The sequence below is a fragment of the Lissotriton vulgaris genome, chromosome 7 (assembly GCF_964263255.1).
Source record: "Lissotriton vulgaris chromosome 7, aLisVul1.2, whole genome shotgun sequence".
In the NCBI taxonomy this organism is placed as follows: domain Eukaryota; kingdom Metazoa; phylum Chordata; class Amphibia; order Caudata; family Salamandridae; genus Lissotriton; species Lissotriton vulgaris.
Window position 1 is genome coordinate 92,700,654 of NC_141695.1, and position 23,051 is coordinate 92,723,704.

Genomic DNA, 23,051 nt, shown 5'->3' on the forward strand with positions numbered 1-23,051 from the left:
AGACACTCTCCAAGATCTTTACCATCAAGTGTGCTCACCGAGCCCTGCTCCCTAAACCCAATCCGGGGGCTCCGCCAAGAACAATAATTGCCAAAATATTGAACTATCGAGATCGTGATGCCATCCTCCAGGTGGGCAGACAACAGGGAGGCAATACGAAGGGGCCACCATCCGATTCTTTCATGATTTCATGCTGCAAGTCCAGCAAGAATGACGCTCCTTCATGGGAATAAAGTTGGCAGCGAAACTGAATATCATTGCGGAGAGCAAGTCCCACTTCTTCACCTCACCCGCGGCGGTCCAGGAATGGCTCGACGTGGCAGCATCGGAGGAACAAGTAAGGCACGACCGCGACAACTGGAGAGAGACCAGGGCCCCCTCCCCTGGATCTGCGGCGGGGAGGGCAGCGGTAGACGGGCAGAGCTAAAGGTCATGGCGTTCCAGGTCAAGTACTCCCCGCTGGGACCCGCTCCAAGACACAGAAGCACAATGAGGATTCAGACTGCGGAACCACGCCTCGTCGAACAGTAATGTATAATGCATGCACGGTGGTTATGTGTGATGTTACTGGTGTGGGAAAGCGGACCCATCCGCCCATTACTTCCGTGACTCTGTGACTGATCCTCGGGTGCACCATAGACTTAAGGGACTTATTGTCTGGGGTAACAAAGATATGGTGGCTGAAGTTGGGGCCGGCCCACGTTCTCCCTAACAGAGTTTCCTCGGGGGCGGGAGGTTCACTCTCTCCAGGGTGGGGTTGGGCGACAGGCGCTCTGCTAATTGGGGCAGTGGGTAGTTTGAAACATACAGAGCAGGGAGCAGGGTGGGGGGTTCTGTTCGAAGGGGCAGAAGAGCACTTCTGAAAGGGATGGTACGATAGAGGGTTACGGGTCCATTACAAGATGTTCCAAACACTTTATGTACTGTTTTGAAATGTTGGGAAGGAAGGTGGGAGGGCGGGGGGGGGAGTGGGGAGGTTTTTATGGTCATACACCTGTGTGCAGGGACAGGCCAGCTCACAGAGTAACGGATATGGCTAGGAGATGAGAGAGAAGTCTTAAGGTCCTTAGCTGGAATGTGAACGGGCTGGGTGATGGGCTTAAATGTACTATTGTCTTGCAATTTGTTAAACAACACCTTCCTCATGTAGTATTACTGCAAGAAACACACCTGATGGGTAATACATGTCAGGCCCTCAACAGATGGGGATACACTTTGGCGCTTCACTCCGGCTTCTCCCCTGGCTCAAGAGGAGTGGGAATCCTGCTGCACCACTCCTTGCCCCTCCACATTGACCACTCGGAAACAGACCCGCAGGGCCGGTTTGCAGCACTGTCGGGGAGGTGGGAGGGCCGCAAGTTATATCTCCTTTCCACCTATATCCCCCTGGCCTTCAAACCCAATCCTACACAGACCTGGGCAAACTCCTACTCTCCCTTCCTGACGGTCAGCTGATCATCGGGGGAGACTTCAACGCAGTGGTCTCAGAACGCAGGACAGACATCCTCCCAGAGACACACCCCAAGGGCAAAAATGTCTGGCTGACTTCCTAGATGCCTTCAGGCTCACAGATGCACCCCACTGACAGGCCCTTCACCTTTTACTCCGGCCCACATCATTCATTCTCCCGCCTGGATTATATATTGACCCCACTACAGCAGGACACGATCATACGGGAGGCTTCGCACCTAGCACGTGGTATTTGATATTCGATATTTATGAGCATTTGTAAAGCGCAAGCGTTCGCTCCCAGGGGAGCATCATGGCGCTGGGCGAGCTGCAGAGGAATAACTGAAAGAGTGGAGTGAATGGAAGAGAGAACTAAATGGCAGCCAGGACAGAGGAGTCTAGTAATTTGTAGACCCATGTCTTGAGGAGTTTTCTGAAGTTGTTCTCATTGTCTATGGCTCTAAGGTTGGCGGGTAGGGTGTTCCAGGCTTTAGCTGCCAGAACATTGAAGGATTTTCCGCCTTTGGTCTTATATTTGAATCTGGGAATTTGAACCAGGTTAGTCCCAGAGGATCTCAAGCAACGCGAGGGGTTATAGCGCTTAAAACGGTTTACAAAGTAACGGGGTCCTGTGTTTTGCATGGTTTTGTGGACTGTGAGAAGCAGTTTGAAAAGGATTCTTTTATGCAGTGGCATCCAGTGAAGTGAATTCAGGGCTGCAGACGCAGATGACCTTCTGGGGAGTTGTAAAACCAGTCGAGCTGCAGCATGTTGTAGGCTCTGCAGCTTTCTGAGAGTAGATTTTTTCACTCCGGCCATAAGGCCGTTGCAGTAGTCAAGTCGGGAAAGTAAAAGAGCTACCGCAACTGACTTTCTTGCTGCAATTGGGAGGAAATCAAAAAATTTCTTCAGAGATTTTATTAAACCGAAACATCGACCGGCGGTGATCTTAACGTGGTCATCAAAAGTAAGGGAAGAATCGAATTGTACGCCCAGGTTTCTGGCTGATGTGACTGCGCTGGGAGGGGCCTCTGATCCTGTGGGCCACCAATCTTTCGGGCAGAAAGAAAGATTCTTACCTAATGGGATGATCTCTGTCTTTGCGCTATTGCATCTAAGATGATTAGTATTTAACCACTCAAAGACATCTGAGAGGCAGTTTTTGAACCGGAGATCTGCGTCAGTACGCTGTTTGTCAATGGTGACGACCAATTGAGTGTCGTCAGCGTAGGACGTGACCAGGATCCCATGTGATTCTATCACAGCTAAAAGGGGTGCCATATAGATGTTAAAAAATAAAGGGCTTAATATGGACCCCTGGGGCACTCCAGATGTAATTGGTTTTTCGCAGGATAGGTGGGGTCCTAGTGCCACAGTCTGAGACCTGTTTGATAGAAATGATGAAATCCAGGCCAGGTCTGAGTCTGTCACGCCAATCTCTCGCATTCGATTGATTAGGATGACATGCGAGATAGTGTCGAATGCTGCTGTGAGATCCAGCAGGATGAGGACAGCTTGCTTGCCCTCATCCTGTAGGAATTTGATGGAATCAGCAAGTTCGATCAAAGCTGTTTCGGTGGAGTGACCGGAGCGGAAGCCCGATTGCTGGGGGTGCAAGATGTTATGGGCTTCTGTGAAAGTTTTAAGCTCCTCATGCACTAAATGCTCCGTGACTTTGCCCAGAATAGGAAGTAAGGAGATGGGGCGCATGTTAGTCAAATCTGTAGGTGATTTGTTCTGTTTTTTCAACAGAGGTTTAACAGTGGCCTTCTTCCATTTGGCAGGTACAATTCCGGATTCAAGGGATTCATTAATAATTCCATTAATGTAGGGGTTGACTGTGTCAATCAGATGATGAAGAATGATGGGGGGACAGGAATCAGTGGGTGCTCCTGATTTACAGGCCCGGATTGCCTTGCTTGTCTGTTGCAAGGAAACTGGTTTGAAACTGGAGAGAGGAGGGTAGTTAACTGTTACCTCTACGGTGGTTGTCGAGGGTGGGGGAAAGTCTTTCTGAATGTTGACAATTTTGTCAATGAAGTAATCAGCAATTTGGTTGCAAAGGCTCTCTAAGGGAGGTATATCGGTGGTGAGAGCTTTCGGATGAGTGAAAGACTTGACTATGGTGAAGATGTTTTTTTGATTTTGATGCGCTTCCATTATAAGATTGGTAAAGTATTCCTTTTTTGCTGGTATCTCCGACCACTCACCAGTCTGGACACACATCACGGTAGGGAATAGCCGGGAGGGTTGTGTTCTGCCAATAAACGCCTGGTATCTAAAAAATGAGGATCTTAGAAAAAAGCTGTGCCGCTCCATAACTCAATATTTCGAACAAAATGTCGGATCGGTGAGCTCCTCTGTAACTCTGTTGGAAGCTTTTAAAACAGTGCTCAGGGGAGAGGCCCTTTCGGCCATCTCAGGCCGCCGTAAGGAAAGGAAGGCACGGATTAACTCCACTGAATCGGACCTAAGGGCGCTGGAGGAGGCTGCACGCGCAGATCGGGAGCCAGAGGTGCAACATCGGCTGCAACTTAAAATGGCGGAATATAGGGAACTGGTTACGCAGGCTGCCCAAACTGTGGCTCGACACAAGGCGGGTAGGATCTACGACCAAGGCGACAAAGCTGGCAAACTTATAGCCTGGCTTGATAAAAAACAGCAGACAAATAAAGTGGTACCAGAAATAAAAACAGCTTCAGGGGCCGTGGTCCCCCCGGGAGATCACCGCAGAATTTGCAAGGCATTTCCGGCAGGTATATATCCAGGGGTCGGACCGTCCGGAGGAGGACTCTGTTGCCCTGCTGACAGATATTCGTATGCCATGCCTGTCAGATGTAGACCGGGATGCCCTTGAGGCTCCACTCGCCACAGCCAACTGGAGCGTGTGATACAAGACCTTCGCCCAGACAAAGCTCTTGGACCTAACGGTCTGCCAATTGAGCTTTACAAGCTAAAACCAGACGCCCTTAGTTTACACCTTAAACACATTATTGAAGAGAGGCTATACCAAAAGAAGGGAAACCTAGAGAGTCATGTTCCTCATACAGACCCATTTCCCTGCTTAATGCAGAACCGAAAATATTGGCAAAAACTCTCGCCAACAGGCTTCAATCCGTCCTACCCACTTTGGTCCACCCGGACCAGTCAGGCTTCATGCCCCATCGCAACACGGCGCTCAACATTCGCCGCCTGAATGGTGTACTGGGGAGGTGCCACACAATGCAAGAAGATGCGGTGGTGGTTTCGCTTGATTTGACACCTTAGAATGGCCCTACATGATAGCAGTGCTCCGTAAACTGGCCTTCGGCCCACACTTTACAGCATGGGTTTGTCTTCTCTACTCGGCGCCCCTCGCCAAGGTGGTAGTTAACAAAAAGGTCTCCAAGGTTTTCGCCCTGGAGAGGGGAACCAGACCAGATTGCCCGCTGTCACCCCTCTTATTTGCGCTCTCCCTTGAGCCACTTGTGGCGTGGATCAGGCAGGACGTATACCCCAGAGGGATACAGTGGGCGGATGGGTGGGAGGACAAGATCTCCTTATACGCCGATGATATCCTCCTCTACTTATCCAAACCACGGAGGTCTATTGCGGCAGTAATGGATATATTCACTAGTCTCGGGAAGAATTCGGGGTTCCGCATCAATTGGAGCAAGTCTACTATTTATGTCCTCCATGGCAGCCCCCCCAGGCTTCCGAGTGACTGCCCACTCTCCTTGGCGGAGGACAGATTCAAATACCTGGGAGTTTTTGTCTCCATAGACAAGACTATTCTGTACGAAAAGAATCTACTACCACCCCTGCGACGGCTCCAACGAGACTCTAACACTTGGCAGAAACTTCCACTATCCCTGCTGGGCCGTGCGGCCCTCTTCAAAATGATGGCACTGCCTAGGTTTCTCTACGCCCTCCAAAACTATCCGGACCTGGGACCGAATTCCTATTTTGTAGCAATAGAAGCGGCGCAGCGGGTCCTCCTCTAGTCAGCTACACCTAGAATATTGTATTGTATTGTATTGTCATTTATATAGCGCGGTTGCTGCCCAAGGGCGTCCAAGTGAGAATAGCGTTGCACAAACTCACACTGGGATGGTACGATGGAGGGATAGCCTTCCCAGATATCCGCAAGTACTACTGGGCCGCTCACCTGTCTGCGATCAACCAAGGGACCTATAGCGATGGTAACGACCCAGGTTATGGGATGGACAGATAGTTACTCCCAGGTGGGTATTATGAAGCTGTGCTCTATTCTAGACCTGGTAAACATCAGCTCACGGGACCGACGAAACACTCGGTACAAAATATTGCATATGGCGCATGGTAAGCTAGGTTGGTCCAATACGCTGACCATGGCTACTCCATTGTGGGCTTCCGAGAAACTGGGCAACTTGGGACACACAAAGGGGTTCCATAGCTGGGACCTTATTGGTATCTCACAAGTCAAAAACCTGTGGAGCCCCAAGGGGGTCAGATCCTTCACTTACTTACAAGAAACATACGACCTAGCACACACTGAATATTTCAGATATATGCAGATTAGACACTCCCTCCAGTCAAACATACCGCCGGGGACCACGCCCCCACAGGCCTCCCCACTTGAAGACAGGCTGCTCGACGGGCACATGCAAGAACATGCCATCTCCCTCACATATAAAAAACTGAAAATAATCTTCCTGATCCACTCATGTTCCTTAAAGAGAAGTGGGTGGCCGATGGGCTTGAGATCGATGATGAAGAATGGGTGAGTGTGCTGGCATCCTCCAAGGAGGTGGCGATTTCGGCTAGACTTAGGCTCATACAACTTAAAATACTGCATAGAATATACATCTCCTGCACTAGACTACAGGCGATGGGAAGAGGGGGGAGGGGCTCTGCAGGCGGGGCTGCAGTGAGACGGGCTCTTTCTTCCATCTACTGTGGGATTGCCCATTTGTGCGGAGGTACTGGAGGCATGTGGTGCATTGCATGCAAGAAGTATGGGGGGTGGACATACGTCCAGAGGCTAAGAGATGCCTCTTGAACATCTGGGAACCCACAGACTTGCCTACTAAAGGGAAAATCTGGGTCACACTTGGGCAAATGGTGGCAAAAAGAAACATCGCCCACCTTTGTGGTGCATACGCCCCACCGAAACTAGCCGCATGGCAAAGAGAAGTGGATTGGTATATGCTGCAGGAGAAGACTGTGTACACGGCGCAAGGGTGCCCTCGAAAGTGGGGAGAGGTATGGTCAAGTTGGAATGACTACAGAGGTAACATCTGTGAGCCTCCACAAGCCCACCGTTCCGGCATAGAGACTATAGACTGAACATGTTATACTCCGAAAGCTAATTCAATTGAAACTATTTTCCACACTGTCAATGTATCTTACTGGTGTTATAATGACTCTAATGTGCCATATTTACTGACCATCTTTGTTCACTGTACTTTGCAAATAAAAATATTTTACAAAAAAAGAAATTAATAAATAAATAATTCAATGAGACATAGTCTACATAATCTCATGGTTGCAGGTGACTTTAATATCCATCCTTGTGGTAACCCCCAATCCTCATGTATCTCCAATCCGAGTTGTCCACAAATTCATGGATTTCATTTTGAGCACTCGGCTGAAAGGGAGTTGCTAAATGATATGATCAATGAATTAGACATGACACCTACCTTGGCTTTGACGGACTCTTATACTAGATTTGTGGAGTCACTTTTAAGGGCCACGGGAAAGGGACTTTTATTGATTTTGTGTTAATTTCATCCCTCATGCAAACATTTGTACACTCCTTTTTTACTGTTGAGAGCGAATTTTGTGATCATAACCCTTGAACACTACATCTAACTGGCCCTTTGGTAACAAAATAGGATTAAACCCTAAACTGGGAGCACTAAGCACGACTGATGGGAACCGTAGATTAATATGGTCACAAGTAACCCCGGAGTTGTTTTATAACGATATAAAAGCAGCATGTGCAGATGAAATAGTTCTCTGCACACAGGGTGCACAAAGGTGCTAGTGGCCTTCCAGATTATTACAGCTAGGGTTAATGAGCTGCTGTCAGCACCAGTTAAGAAACAGATTATTGTGGGCCCTAAATTGTTTGATCAGCAGTGTTTGAAAACAGCAAGAAGTTTGAGGGTAGCCTTAGCCTCTAGCCCCAGAGTGCAAGCTGATGTATTAGTATGTCGCAGGGCTTATAAAATACCGTTAGCTAAACGCAAGAAGACCCTAAGGGCTGAGGCTTGGGATGAGATACTGGATCCTGAAACTCTCAAGAATAGTTAGTTTTGGGGCATACTAAAAAAAACATTTCTTGTCCAGGAGGCAGGTGGTGGCCTCAAATGTTACATATCAAGGGAGGATTGGGAGGCCCATTATGAGCAGATGTATGCTTGCCCCTTTGAAGAGAACGATATGCAGGTACCTGATCTTAATGTTAATAAAATCAAGTTTGAGAGGGGTGAAATATTGGAAGGAATTGTAGGCCTAACATCGGTAAAGCCCCTGGTCCCGACGGGATCCCCCTAGATCTATTTAAGTCCAATCCTTCTTTTTGGGCAGGAATTTTGGAATCTGTTTTTAATGCCGCGGTTCAAAGCTGTTGCCCACAGTGTTGGGGGATTTCTACTATAGTACCCGTTTTCAAAAAAGGGGATGAAAGTAGTCCACACTGCTATAGACCTTTCTTACTCATGGATTCTATGGTGAAAGCAATGTTAAGGGTTCTCCTGCAAAGGCTCACTTTATGGGTACAATAACATAATGACTGACGCCCAGTATGGGTTCTGTAGGGGACGAACTACGACAACCCAATGTCTCAATCTGTCTTTGATTTTAAGCAAGTACACAGTGACACATAATGGGACTATCCACCTTGCCTTCATGGACTTGTTCTCAGCCTTTGACTGTGTGAACAGGAAGAAGCTTTGGCAGTCCATGAGGGCAAAGGGGGTTGACTGTGGCATCGTAGATTTCCTGGATGATCTACACAGGTTTACCAAAGCAAATGTTAGGTTTTCTCAGGACCTGAGCGTGACAAAGGATTTTAATATTAAAAGGAAATTCCGACAAGGTTGTATTTTGGCTCCCTTTTTGTTTAATTTGTTATGTGACTGCTCAAAATGTCTAGCCACAGGATACGATTGATCCTTACCAGTGATGGCTCTAATGTGCTGGAGAATACGTTTGTGGGCTGGCAGTTTTGTACTGCCGATGTATCTGAGCCCACAAGGACACTCCTGCACATAAATTGCAAAGTCTATCCTACAAGTCAATCTTTTATTGATTGAGATATGTTCTGCATGGAAAGGACTGGTGTATTGGGTTCTGTTACTGCCACATTTGCAAGCCTTGCAACTTGGACATTTTTCCAAAACCCTTGATCTGTGACATCCACGTGCCCTTAGTAACAACTTCCGGGTTGTTCTTTACCAAGCTGTTACCCATCAATTGTGATTTTCTAAAAGTAGGAGCAGGTTTATTTTAAACCAATCCTCCAATTACAGGGTCCCCTTGTACCAAATTCCAATTGCGTGTGAAAATCTTCCGCAATTGTTGATGTTGTATGCTAAAAGTGAGTATTATTCTAGTTGGGACGTTGGAAGGATTAACATCTAGAACCTTACTCTGTGATTTAGGTAACAGTGCCTCACTTCTGGTTAGGACTTTGGTCTTACATATGGCTTCTTCTATAACGCCAGGGGTATAGCCTCTTGCCAAGAAGCGTCTCTTACTGGCCTACTGGGCAATCTGGCACTCCAGGTCCGAGCTACATATGCGTCTGACACGCATCATCTGCCCATACGGGATGCTGCGACTCAGATGCTGTGGATGGTGACTCGGCGCGGGCAGTACCGTATTGCGTATCAGTATGATTGTCTGTATGGTTCGGTAGGGAGTATTACTTAGCGCACGGATGCATGCATGATTGACTCACTGTTTGTATATGTTTTGAAGACAGCATGTGTGCAGGACTGTATGGGTGGATGAGTGTGTGCATGATGTGTTAGTGAGTGAACGACTGTCTCAAAAGTATCTTTATAAGTAACTACATATCTTTTAAACTAGTATATGTGAGTATTGATGTATATAAGTGAGTATGTGTGAGAGTGTGAGATTGGAAGAGTTCCTATATAAATAAGTATGTCTTTCTATAAGTGATTGTTTAAAAGAATAAGTATGTGTATGTTTCTGTAGAAGAAAGTGTAGTGGTGTGTGTGTATAGCTATATATACAAGTACATGGATGTTTGATAGTTTATTAGCATGTGTGAGTATGTGTGTGAGTAACTCTATGGATGAGTATCGTGTGTAACAGTATGTATAGGTGAATGAGTACATATGATAAGTGACTACATGTATGTGTGACTATATAGAACTGTTGGTGAATTACTGAATGTGTATGTAGATGTTGGAATTACTGAACAGGTTGTTGTAACTGGTATTGGTATCTCCATTGTTTTGAAGTTTTTAGTTTCTATTTTTCAATGTGTGTATCAAAGGTTATATTACGCTGAGAGGAGGTCTGCCACTCCTTCACAAAGATAATGTCATCAGTGATGTAATCAGTGATGTAATTTGAGATGTCATCAGTGATGTCACTGACCATGTCATGAGTGATGTAATATGTGACATCATCAGTAGTGCATTGTGGACACGCGAGTTATAGTTAGCTAAGCTAACTAGAATGGAGGAATTTCAATGGTTTTGTATGAGAGAAATGTCCAGCTAACTATAACATGGGTGAAACCTATGTTTTTTTCAGTGATTTTCTAAGGTTTTTTAAATGCTAATTCCTAACTATAACGTGGCTGAAACCTATCGTTTTTCAGTGAATTTTTAAGATTTTTTAAATGCTAATTCCTAACTATAACGTGGCTAAACCTATGGTTTTTTCAGTGAATATATATATCCACAGGAAAACTAAACAGGCACTCCCCTTACAAATAAGTACAAAGTTTGCATGTCTGCAGCCTTTCCTATTTTTCACCTTATTCATCTTCTGCTCAATCAACACATCATCCACACATATACACACCTACTTGCTACCTTTCTTGGCTGGGGTTATCAATCATTCTTTAATTCAAATTAAAAGTACATGCCTTTTATCAACGCTTTTTATTATAACAACTACCCCAGCCGAAGGCACCATAATACTGGCACACTTGCTACCTTTCTTGGCTGCACTTATCAATTACTCTTAAATTTCATATTTTGATTCAAACTAAACGCCCTTTTATCAAGTTTTTTTGTTGTAACTACTGTTGCAGTCATTCTGCTCCTGCACACAACTGTGCATAAAGACTTACAACCTCCGTGAATTACAGTGTTCCAAACCCCACCTTAGTACCCAAACACCCTAACAGACTAGCAATCAGTGACTCAATGGTTCTTCCTCCTATAGCAAAAACACCAATTATTAGTCAACCCACAACATGCGACTTAGGTTACCTCAGATAAGGTAGATAACAAGAGCACTCTTTCATTGCAAAATGCGATGCAGGGCACAGAACGAAGAGGCATATTATCAACAACGTAAGGCGATACATTATCGCCGCTTTTATCGGCAGGAAACTGATGATAAAACGGCGATAATGGGCTTGATAATAGGCCCTTGTAAATTCCCACAGCAACCCAGGTTCTGGTGTTAACCTGGGCTGCTATGGGAATTCACAAGGCTATTCCTCACAGAGAGCAGCTTACATGCTTCCATTCTAATTTCAAACATGATTTCAAAGTTTGTTATACATTTTAAAAAATATTATAGTACTGCACGCTAAAGCAGAAAAGTGAGCACAATTATGATAGAATACAAAATAGAAAAAAATTATATATGCTTCTACACTCATCAAACTCGTAACCAAAGTACACAGTTTAAACACCCTACCACAACTAGTTTTTCAAGATGCATTGTACAATAAAATGCGTCACAAAATAGGTTACATACATGTTGACTCAATAAAATCACATAGAAAAAAGAAGGCCACTCTTACGCTACCAGGAAAACACATCAAAAGTACAAGGCCCAAACTTCCATTGTAGTGATTTCTTAGTTGCAGGTCTAGCTGTCAGATCGACACACACACTCCCTCATGGCTGGTATACACCCACACCACACCCATTCAGCGCATCTGTCACTACACACGTGACCCTATCTATAAAAAAGATGGAGCGCACCTGTTGTACGCCATTTTAGAGTTGTTCCCAATGCACCGAACAAGGGGCCCACTATCACATGAATGGCCTCTTTGGTCACTGATTTAGTTGTGCCGAAGCACTGAGCGGGTGAAGAACCTGCGATGATGATGATGGGAGCACAAGTATGTTGTGAGCCATACAGGTATCAAGACTCGGCAGCACGTATGAGACTACTTTGTTGAAGATCGTGACTACATCATGAAGAAACCCGTTTCCACAAAAGGTGAGCAGTGACACTTGAGTACGCATCGGAAGGAGTCAAAGGGTTTTAGCTGACTACATACAAAAATGTGACTAAATATTTTAGACAAACGCACTCCTATACAATGTATTAATTTCCTTTTTCAATTTTTTTATCCTTGGAGTGGCATGCCTCGAGTGTTTAAAAAAAAATATATATGTTTTGAGCTCTCTCTCTCTCCCCGTGCACGTCGCGGGGAACGCCAACTTTCTAGGGCAGAATCGCCGTTTTATCAGCAGTTTCCTGCCGATAAAAGCGGCGATAATGTATCGCCTTTTGTTGATAATATGGCCCATTACTCTTTTTTTTGACCAGTAAACTTGGGTGCATATTATCAAGGACCGGTGTTAAAATTATCGCCGTTTTTATTGGCAGGAAACTGACGATAAAATGGCAATAATGAGCTTGATAATACAGTCTTGTTATTTCCCATAGAATCCCATGTTAACACCAGAACATAGGCTTCTATGGGAATTAACAAGGACGTATTATCAAGCCCACCCTCCCAACATTAATAAAAAAACCCAGACAATGCAGGTACCCAGAGCTGGAAGGTCATTTTACATATTACTGCCCTAGAAAGGTGGCATCCACGCGACGTGTACCGGGAGAGAGAGAGCTCAAAACATATATATTTTTTTAAAAAACACCTGAGGTGTGCCACTCCCTGAGACTGCGGAGAGTAGGACCGTAACCCCCCCGCATACTTCAAAATAAAACCAGAGGAGTGCCATTCCCCTGTGCTCGGGCCCCTAACAAGCCCCCATAATGTAAAAAAGTGCCCCTGTAATTTCCCCCCCGAGACAGAATGAATAAAACAGACTTCTAGTTTTTTTTCACCTTTTCCACTGTGTACAAGTACTGCATGAGTACCCCGCCATTTTTTATTTAAAACAAAAATAGAGCCTAAACCTCCATATACGACCCCCTGAGCAAGCGTAAAGGCTCAGAATGTTTCTAGCCTACCCACTTCCCTTATTTCTCAACTTTGTTTTACTGTTTTCTTGTGACTCGGTTCTAGTGAGGCACAAGATGGCCACCAACACTTCCTGGTTTCGAGTGTTGACAGACAGTTCACAGCCAATCAGCATTGAGCTCGCGCTCGTAATTGAACCGATTTCCGTACTCGTGCTGAACTACGTCTCTAGATATCGCTATGATTTTACTTGTAATTTTCTCAGAAACTACTGAACTGATTTACACAATTTACCAAAAAGCACAATCTGCGAGCCAAACTCTACCTCTCTGCCAAATTTCGTGTAATTCCGTTCAGCCGTTCAGGCTATAGCCCTGGCTAAAGGTCCCTATTGAAAATTGCATGGGGAAAAGACGTTTTGGGACCCCCTTTTTTCTCAGCCCCCACTTGATGAATCACCCCCAACCATTCAGGGAAGGAGCAGAACCTAGCATGCCATTTTATCAGAGAAATTCACGGATATTCGTCCACCGGCGCCAAAGTTATTCCAAATAGAATGTTGTGGATTTCCTATGGAAAGTAGGTCTTTACTATAACTACCTACTGGCGACCGCCAGTAGGTATATAAAATTATATATACATATATATATATATATATATATATATATATATATATATATATATATATATATATATATATATATATATATATATATATATTCACTGAAAAAACCATAGGTTATAGACCATATATAGTTAGGAATTAGCATTTACAAAACCTTATTTTACTCACACAAAACCATTGAAATTCGGTTATATAGTTAGTTGCACTAACTATATATCGCGCACCCGCAATCCACTGCTGATGATGTCACATATTACATCATTCATGACATGGTCAGTGGCATCACTGATGACAACTCAAATGACATCACTGATGACAACATCCAGTGACTGTATGTTTCTGTAAAGTTAAAATATGTCTTACAGATTGAAGAATGAGTGGATGTATAAGTGTCTGGATGAAGGATTTAGTAGGTGCATGACTGACTGTATGAGAGAGTGATTAAATGTGTCTCACTGAGTGCATGGGTTAGTGACTAAACTGTCTTAATTAGTGCATCATTATATATGTTGTTCTGTAAACTGCTGCATGTGTTGATCAGTAGCTATATGAGTAACTATATGGGTTATTGATTGGTTGCCCAAGTATTTGTATGGGAGAGTGTTTGTGTGGGTGGTTGGGAGGTGTGTGACTCTGTGCACAGATGTGTGAGCAGTTGATTCACTAGATGTATGGGTTAAAAACTGCATGTGGAAACAGCTGTATGGGTGGTTGACTGTGTGCATGAGTGTATTGATGAGTGAATGGATATCTCAGTGCTACATGTCAAAGTAAGTACATATGTAAAACACAGTACATGTGAGAGTTGACATATATAAATAACTGTGTATAAGAGCCAGTGAATGTGTGAGTGGATGTATGGCTCATTGTAAACTTGTATCAGTGATTGTATAAGAGAGTAAATCTGTGTTAGAATATGTTTGAATAAGTAAGGTGTGTAAACTGTATAGTTGAGGAAATGGAGGTGTGATTGATTCTTTGTATGACTGACTAGGTGTAACTCCATGGATGAGTGACAGTCTGTGAGTGTCTGTTTACACTGAGTGTATCTAAGGTTATATTAGAGTCTGAAGAGGTTCATCGTATTATCACATTAATGATGTCATCAGTGATGTTATCAGTAATGTCATTTGAGTTGTCATCAGTGATGTCATCAGTGATGTCACTGACCATGTCATGAATGATGTAATATGTGACATCATCAGCAGTGGATTGCGGGTGCGCGATATATAGTTAGTGCAACTAACTATATATGCAAATTTCAATGGTTTTGTGTGAGTAAAATAAGATTTTGTAAATGCTAATTCCTAACTATATATGGTCTATAACCTATGGTTTTTTCAGTGAATTTTCAAGGTTTTGTAAATGCTAATTCCTAACTATATATGGTCTATAACCTATGGTTTTTTCCGTGAATTTCAATGGTTTTTTAATAGCAAATATCAAAAGCTGTAAAATGTATTCTTCTTTTAAAGGAAAAATATATTTAATATGTATTTAATATAATTGTTTTATGTATATAATGTTCAATACCAAAATGAGTAAGTGCCTTCTGTGAATACCAAAAAGAGTAAGTCACTTCCCCATGAATCAGGCAGAATAATTTGCTTACTGGATGTGTTTAAAATCATAGCCAGCATGGGGCATATTTACAAGGCCTTTGAGCCATTTTAAGTCAAAAAACACATTTTTAAAACACATCAAGTAAGAAAATTATTCTCCCAGATTCATGTGGGAAGTGACTTAAAATGGCCTAGCACACATGGGGGCGAATTTACAAGGCCCTTCCACCACTTTTGCGTCACTTTTAACATGTTGAAAATGACGTGAAAGTGGCTCAAAAGCCTTGTAAATATGCCCCATGCTGGCTATGAAACTCTAGCAGTACATATCGTGAAACCTAAGTGACTTCAAGAAACGTTTTTTAAACACTTCAAGTAAGCAAATTATTCTCCCAGATTCATGGGGAAGTGACTTAAAATGCCCTAACACACATGGGGGCGTATTTACAAGGCCGTTGCACCACTTTTGCATCACTTTTAACATGGGGAAAATGACGTGAACGTGGCTCAAAGGCCTTGTAAATATGCCCCATGCTGGCTATGAAACTCTAGCAGTACATATCAAGAAACCTAAATGATTTCAAGAAACGCTTTTTAAACACAGCAAGTAAGCAAATTATTCTCCCAGATTCATGGGGAAGTGACTTAAAATGCCCTAACACACATGGGGGCGTATTTACAAGGCCCTTGCACCACTTTTGCGTCACTTTTAACATGGGGAAAATGACGTGAAAGTGGTTCAAAGGCCTTGTAAATATGCCCCATGCTGGCTATGAAACTCTAGCAGTACATATCAAGAAACCTAAATGACTTCAAGAAACGTTTTTTAAACACATGAAGTAAGCAAATTATTCTCCCAGATTCATGGGGAAGTGACTTAATATGCCCTAACACACATGGGGCTGTATTTACAAGGCCCTTGCATCACTTTTGCGTCACTTTTAACATGGGGAAAATAACATGAAAGTGGCTCAAAGGCCTTGTAAATATGTCCCATGCTGGCTATGAAGCTCTAGCAGTACATATCAAGAAACCTAAATGACTTCAAGAAACGTTTTTAAACACATCAAGTAAGCAAAATATTCTCCCTGATTCATGGGGGAAGCGAAATATGTGTTTAAAGAAGCAGACACCATTTTTTCCTTCTCATACATTTAAAAAGCATTCCTTTTCCTTAAAAACGATTTTCAAGTCATAATTTGAAAACACAGCACAGCTCCTATGTACAAGCACACTCTGTCAGTACTAATACTTCACATTATCCCCAATTACAATTTCACAAAGAAGCAAAATCTTTTTGTAAAACACTTGACACAAATCAACATTTTAAATACACAACTTGCTTCCTAATTTTCTCCTTAAAGCATACTAGTCTCTATCTAAATTAAATGAATCTTGTCTCACCTTAGCAAATGCTTTTTGTGTTTGAAAACAGTCTCAGACCCACACCAATTTTTCTTTAGCAGAGCAAAGGGTATGCAGGCCTTGTAAATATGCCCCATGCTGGCTATGAAACTTTAGCAGTACATATCAAGAAAAATAAATGACTTCAAGAAACATTTTTTTAAGACATCAAGTAAGCAAATTATTCTCCCAGATTCATGGGGGTAGTGACTTGAAATGGCCTAGCACACATGGGGGCAAATTTACATGGCCCTTGCACCACTTTTGCGTCACTTTTAACATGGGGAAAATGATGTGAAAGTGGCTCAAAGGCTTTGTAAATATGCCCCATGCTGGCTATGAAACTCTAGCAGTACATATCAAGAAACCTAAATGACTTCAAGAAACATTTTTTAAACACATCAAGTAAGCAAATTATTCTCCCATATTCATGGGGAAGTGACTTAAAGTGTCCTAACACACATGAGGGCGTATTTACAAGGCCCTTGCACCACTTTTGCGTCACTTTTAACATGGGGAAAATGATGTGCAAGTGGCTCAAAGGCCTTGTAAATATGCCCCATGCTGGCTATGAAACTCTAGCACTACATATCAAGAAACCTAAATGACTTCAAGAAACGTTTTTTAAACAAATCAAGTAAGCAAATTATTCTCCCTGATTCATGGGGGAAGTGAAATATTTGTTTAAAGAAGCAGACACCATTTTTTCCTTCTCATAAATGTAAAAAGCATTCTTTTTCCTTAAAAATGATTTTCAAGTCATCATTTGAAAACACAGCACAGCTCCTATGTACAAGCACACCCTGTCAGTACTAATACTTCACATTATCTACAATTACAATTTCTCAAAGAAGCAAAATCTTTTTGTAAAACACTTGACACAAAGCAACATTTTAAATACACAACTTGCTTCTTAATTTTCTCCCTAAAGCATACTAGTCTCTATCTAAATTAAATGAATCTTTTCTCACCTTAGCAAATATTTTTTGAGTTTCAAAACAATCTCACACACACACCAATTTTTCTTTAGCAGAGCAAAGGGTATGCACTCCAGAGGCTGCAACCAACAATGGCACAGAAATGCTGTAATTCATCACACATATCTCTCATGTTACCCAATCAAAACTCTTCCCTCACTTTTTTCAAATCAACACCCTTCCCCCCTCTGCCCTTTCTGCCTTTTTTCCATAGCAACTACCTCATGACAGACCTCTCATGTTTACAAGTTCACACAACAATGTTTCAACTGAACTCTGAACTCTCAGTACACCTGCTTATCCCGTGCAATGTTTCTTAAAATTATTTTTTCTTAACCATTCGAATTACATCTTTCAAAGAACACATCCATGCACCCTAACTTTATGTTTTCAGCAATCAAAATCCACCAACCACTGCTACTGAATCATTAGCACTGAAACTCCACAGTTTTTTACATTACGAACTCCTACTGTTTCAACTGCCATTTCATTCCCACACTTTATCTGACTGCAGCAGAAATTTACACAACCTCAATTTACAAATTGTGGAAATCATCTGCATTGGTCAGAGAGGATTGAGATGTCACTAATTGATACCATTGGTGAAAACCTTTTTGCATTTGCCAAACCCTGACCTCTTAATAGTGCACTGTGTAGGAAATGATTTGGGCACTTTGACTGGGGTGGTCTGGAAATGCTTTTAAAGGACACCTTTGAGCAATTGATGGCACTTTTTCCTCAAACTGCCTTTGTATATTCAAACATATGCCAAAGACAGAAATGGAGGTGGTCCAATCAATTTTGTCCACAAATTGAGAAAGCGAGGAAGCATGTAAATAAGTCTGTTTCAGCTTACACGAGAGACCATGGAATGGGCTCCATCTACAACAATAACTTGCGTTACTACATGCAAGATATCTACAGAGGAGATGGTGTGCACTTCTCAGATGAGGGGAACAGAGTTTTCATCCAGAATTTAAGACTGTGTATTGGTACCCACTTATAAGAACCTAAATCTTCCACCGACCCAAAAGCTCTTTTCAGAGCTACCCTACCTATGATCACTCTAAATAAATTTAAAATGTAACTTTTTTTCACTAATTTTCACGATTTACGCTTTCCGGAGCGCTACCCGGTTCGCGCACCGGGCGCTAACCGCGCTAAAATGTGAAGTTTTTTTTGGGGGGGCAAATATGGGCCTCCTCATCCACCCTCACTAAACCTATGGGGTCGGGATATGTCTCCCTTGCCCCCTTTTACACAATCCCAGCATTGTTTATCCTCTATCTTGTGACCAAATTAGACCTTAACGCAAGATGGCGGACTCCCGTTACGCTGCCGGTAAGCTACCCGGTGCGCGAACCGGGGCGACCGACGGCACACACAGCAAAAAAAAATAAGTTAATGTACCAAAAAAGCACTGGAGACACTTTCACCAAATTTTGAATAGTCCCTACTACATACCAGTCCCTACCATTTTCCCAAATTTGATGGAATTCCATAGAGCCATTCAAGTTGTAGCCCTGTCTAAATATCCTGAGGTAAATTACATGGCAAAAACACATTAGAAAGAGTTGACCTTTTCAACCAATGATAACATTACTTTCAAGTTGTATTTTTATGTGCTGACATTTGATTGGTTTGCTACATGAATATATATGAAAAATATGAGGGAAAGACAGACATTTTGGCTGGTACTCCCTGAGGTACATTTAAGAACCATTGCAGGGAGACCTGAAACACTTTGCCACAGGTAAGTTGATAGTTTCTAAGGGGAAATATGTTGTGCCGCTAAAGTTATATTTAAAAAACGTTTTCTGTTAGTTATGAACTGTCCCTCAGTTATAGTTATGTATTGAGTTAGGCTTCATTACATGCAGTTCTTCTTTTGTTCAGTTCCTGCCTGATACTATACACTGCCCAAAGATAACTTCACTGATAAAAACTCAGAAAAACCTGTATCAACTTCACCCCTACAGCACATTATCTCTACTGATATAGCTTTAAAAACTATATGATCAAATTTGTCCATATTAATTGCAAAGAACTAAATGCTTGATAAAGGTAGTTTCATATTAGGTACTACTGAAAACGATAAATTAAAGTTATTTTTTTCTGCAATTTACAGCAAAAAAAAAACAAATAAATCGGAACAATCGAAGGAGGCTGTTGCAAATACTTTGGAGATATCATCAACCTATAAGGAAATTATAATTCACCCTAAAAATGAGAGCCAAAATATTGATGACATTTCAAATGCAGAAGAAGACAGGGATTTTTGGGAACAATCTCTTGATGAGGAATACCTCAAATGTTTGGATGCAGTTGACCTGTTAGTTAGACTTTCAAATAAAGACATTCCTGAGGAAATAATTCAAGAGGAAATCCCTGATAAAGACTTGTTACAAGTTCTTCAAAATATAGAAACTTTTACAGAATAAATTTATATTTAGAAATTTAAAATTGTTTGACACATTATTCTTTTTCATTTGTAATTCATGCAGTAGGAGAATGAAGGAAAGTGAGTGAGTGAAGGAGTGAAGGAAGGCAAGTGAGGGAAAGGGAGTGAGGGACAGACAAGAACTGCTAAGGGAGAGTGAGGTATCAGAGTAAGAAGAGAGCGGTGAGAGAGATCGAGGGGAAGAGAGTGAGGGTGAAAGAAAAAAGTAACGATACAGGAAAAGTGAGGGAAAGACTAAGGGAAGCACTGTAAGGACAGTAAGCAAAGTGAGGGAGGAAAGGGAGTGAGGGAGAGGGAAGGGAGGTGAGGGAACGAATTTATTAACTATCATGCAGAAGAAGTGTTGGGAAAAAAAACAAAGAGGAGGACTAAGAGTAAAGAACAATCAGTTCAAAAATACAATTGCATTAAAGCATGAAGTGCTTTTCCACACATTTACATTTAAATAACCCATATTAGAACATACAAAATATCTACAGAGGAGACGGTGTACATTGAATTTTAGACTCTTCATTGGTACCTACATGTTGGTACTTACATCACCCACACAACACAACAGCTCTATTCAGAGCTACCCTACCTCAAAGCACTCTAAAATATTATTTTACTATTTCCCTTGCTTTTCCCCTTGTTACACTTTCCGGAACGCTACCCGGTGTGCGGACCGGGCGCTAACCTTGCACATTTTTTTAAAAAAAAGGTTTATTTTTAACATATATGGGCCTCCTCAGCCACCCTCAGAAAACCTAGTGGGTCAGGATATGTCTCCCGTGCCCCCTTATACCCATTCCCAACATTGTTTATCCTCCATCTCATGACCAAATTTGTCCGAAACATATGATGGTGGACTCCCGTTACGCTACCGGTGAGCTACCCGGTTCGCGTACCGGGTAGCGCTTCCACCGTGAAAATATATTTTTTTTTTGCCCCGCGGGGCCCTTTAATAGCCATAACATCAATCGTAGGGGGTCAGGAGGGGTCTACCTTGTCCCCTTTTATTCATTTCCCCCTTCGTTTATTTCCACCTCTTGTCTCTCGATCCTACCGAGAGACAAGATGGCAGCCGCTTCGAACTGTTTAGAATGTTGACAGTCACCGGAGAGCCAATCCGCTTCTCCTCGCGAAGTTCCGTTACGTGTCTGGTACGCGAACCGGGGCGCTAACCGGGACTCTGTCACAGATATATATATTTTTTTGAACCTAAAATACTCAAAATCCACTGGAGCACATATCTTGAGACCTAGCAAAGGCACATCGGACTACCAGTCCCTACAATTTTTCCAAGTTTCATAGAAATCCATTCAGCCGTTCGAGCTAAAAGTGAGTCCAACCGCCCTATGGAAAACTCAATGTAAAAAACACGTTTTGGGACCCCCTTTTTTCTCTGCCCCCACTTCACGAAACCCCCCCAAACTTTCAGGGGACGCTCAGAAACAAAATGTGCAATTTTTCTGAAAATTTCAGCCAATTCCGTCCATCAACGCCAAAGTTATTCAACATAGAATTTTCAGAAATCCCTATTCAAAAAAATCCTAACTATATATACCTACTGGCGACCGCCAGTAGGTAATATATATATATATATATATATATATATATATATATATATATATATATATATATATATATATATATATATTCATTGAAAAAAACATAGGTTTCAGGGACGTTATAGTTAGCTGGACATTTCACTCATACAAAACCATAGAAATTCCACGGTTATAACTATTTCAGCTAACCATAACTTGCGCACCCGCAATGCACTGCTCATGACATCAATCACATATTACATTATTCATGGCATGGTCAGTGACATCACTGATGACATCTCAAATGACATCACTGAAGAAATCACCAAACTCTACATATCTAGATGAATCCATGTTGGAGCTATTAACTCAGGTCTACCTCGATGCAAGTCCATGTTACCCTTTGGACCGTCTATCACTTATAGTGTACTTTAATGGAAAAGAGACTATAGAGGCATATAAGCATGCCCACACCTTAAACATAATTCACCCTGCTTTCTGGGCTGCATAGGCTTTCCTTAGGGCTGCCTAAATTATATGTAAGCTAGTCTAGGCTACTGTAAGTTAGTGCATTGGGTTTTGCCGCTCATGGTGAGGACACAGTCAAACTCGAGCCGTTTGTACTGCTCCTGCAGTCTGCACTGGCAGACCTGCTATCAGAAGTTTGTTTGGGTCACCGAGGGTGGCTCACAGTCATTTTGCAGTCCTGGGCACCCCTTTACCATCTATGCCCTTTGTACCATTTACTAAGGACGTATAAGGGGATAACATCTTTGACAATCAGAGAATTACCAAGTTGACAAATCAGTTTTAGGAGAGAGCACAAGCATGTCTGCAGGTCTGGTTAGCAGGCTCCAGTACACTAACAGAGTAATAATCACCAGCATTGGAGGCAAAAAGAAAGTTGAAGAAGACCATATACAAAAGGGCACTAATATGTACTGGAAGTATCATGATTAATAAAGCAAATATTAGCACACTCAATATAACATTAGTTTAAAAATGAATAAAGTGACCTGTGATCAAGGTATCATGCTGAAAAGCATTGGGTGAGATGCTGGAATCAAGAAACTGAATAAACATAGCATTGCAATCCGGTGTGGCAATGTGCTTCCTTTACAAGTTTACAGCAAGAGAAATTGTATGTGTATGTAAATATATGTACTAGCAGCCCGCCCGACATTGTCCAGGTATGAATTGCTGCCGGCCAGTAGTATATTGTTTTGTAGGATTTCGTTTTGATAGCATTTCTTATCTGTAACAGACCTGTGAAATACTCCGATTCACAGTGCACTGCTGATGCACTTAAGAGTGCGCGTTCAGTAGTGTGTGAACTCGAGTTTCCCTACTTTATTTTTCCTTGCAATATTATATAGCGCAAACTCGACAACATGGCATGAGCACAATTTACATTACAGAAGAACACATTCATTTGCGGTAGGCACGGGGAGACAAAGCGATTTGCTTGGAATCACAGGATGTTGATCTGATGCTGAGATTCGAACGTAGCTCCCCAGCTCTAAAGTTCGCAATTCTAGAACTTGTGGCGGGAGGTGTGTCTAAAAGTGTATTCCGGTGCTGGCCATCAGCGAGAGAGGCCTGTGCATTTTTCAAATCGGTGGTGAAAAAATATGAGTATGTTGCTGGAGATGTGGGCCGCCGTGCCACCAATGTACTTACCGGGGGAGGGTAAACACCCA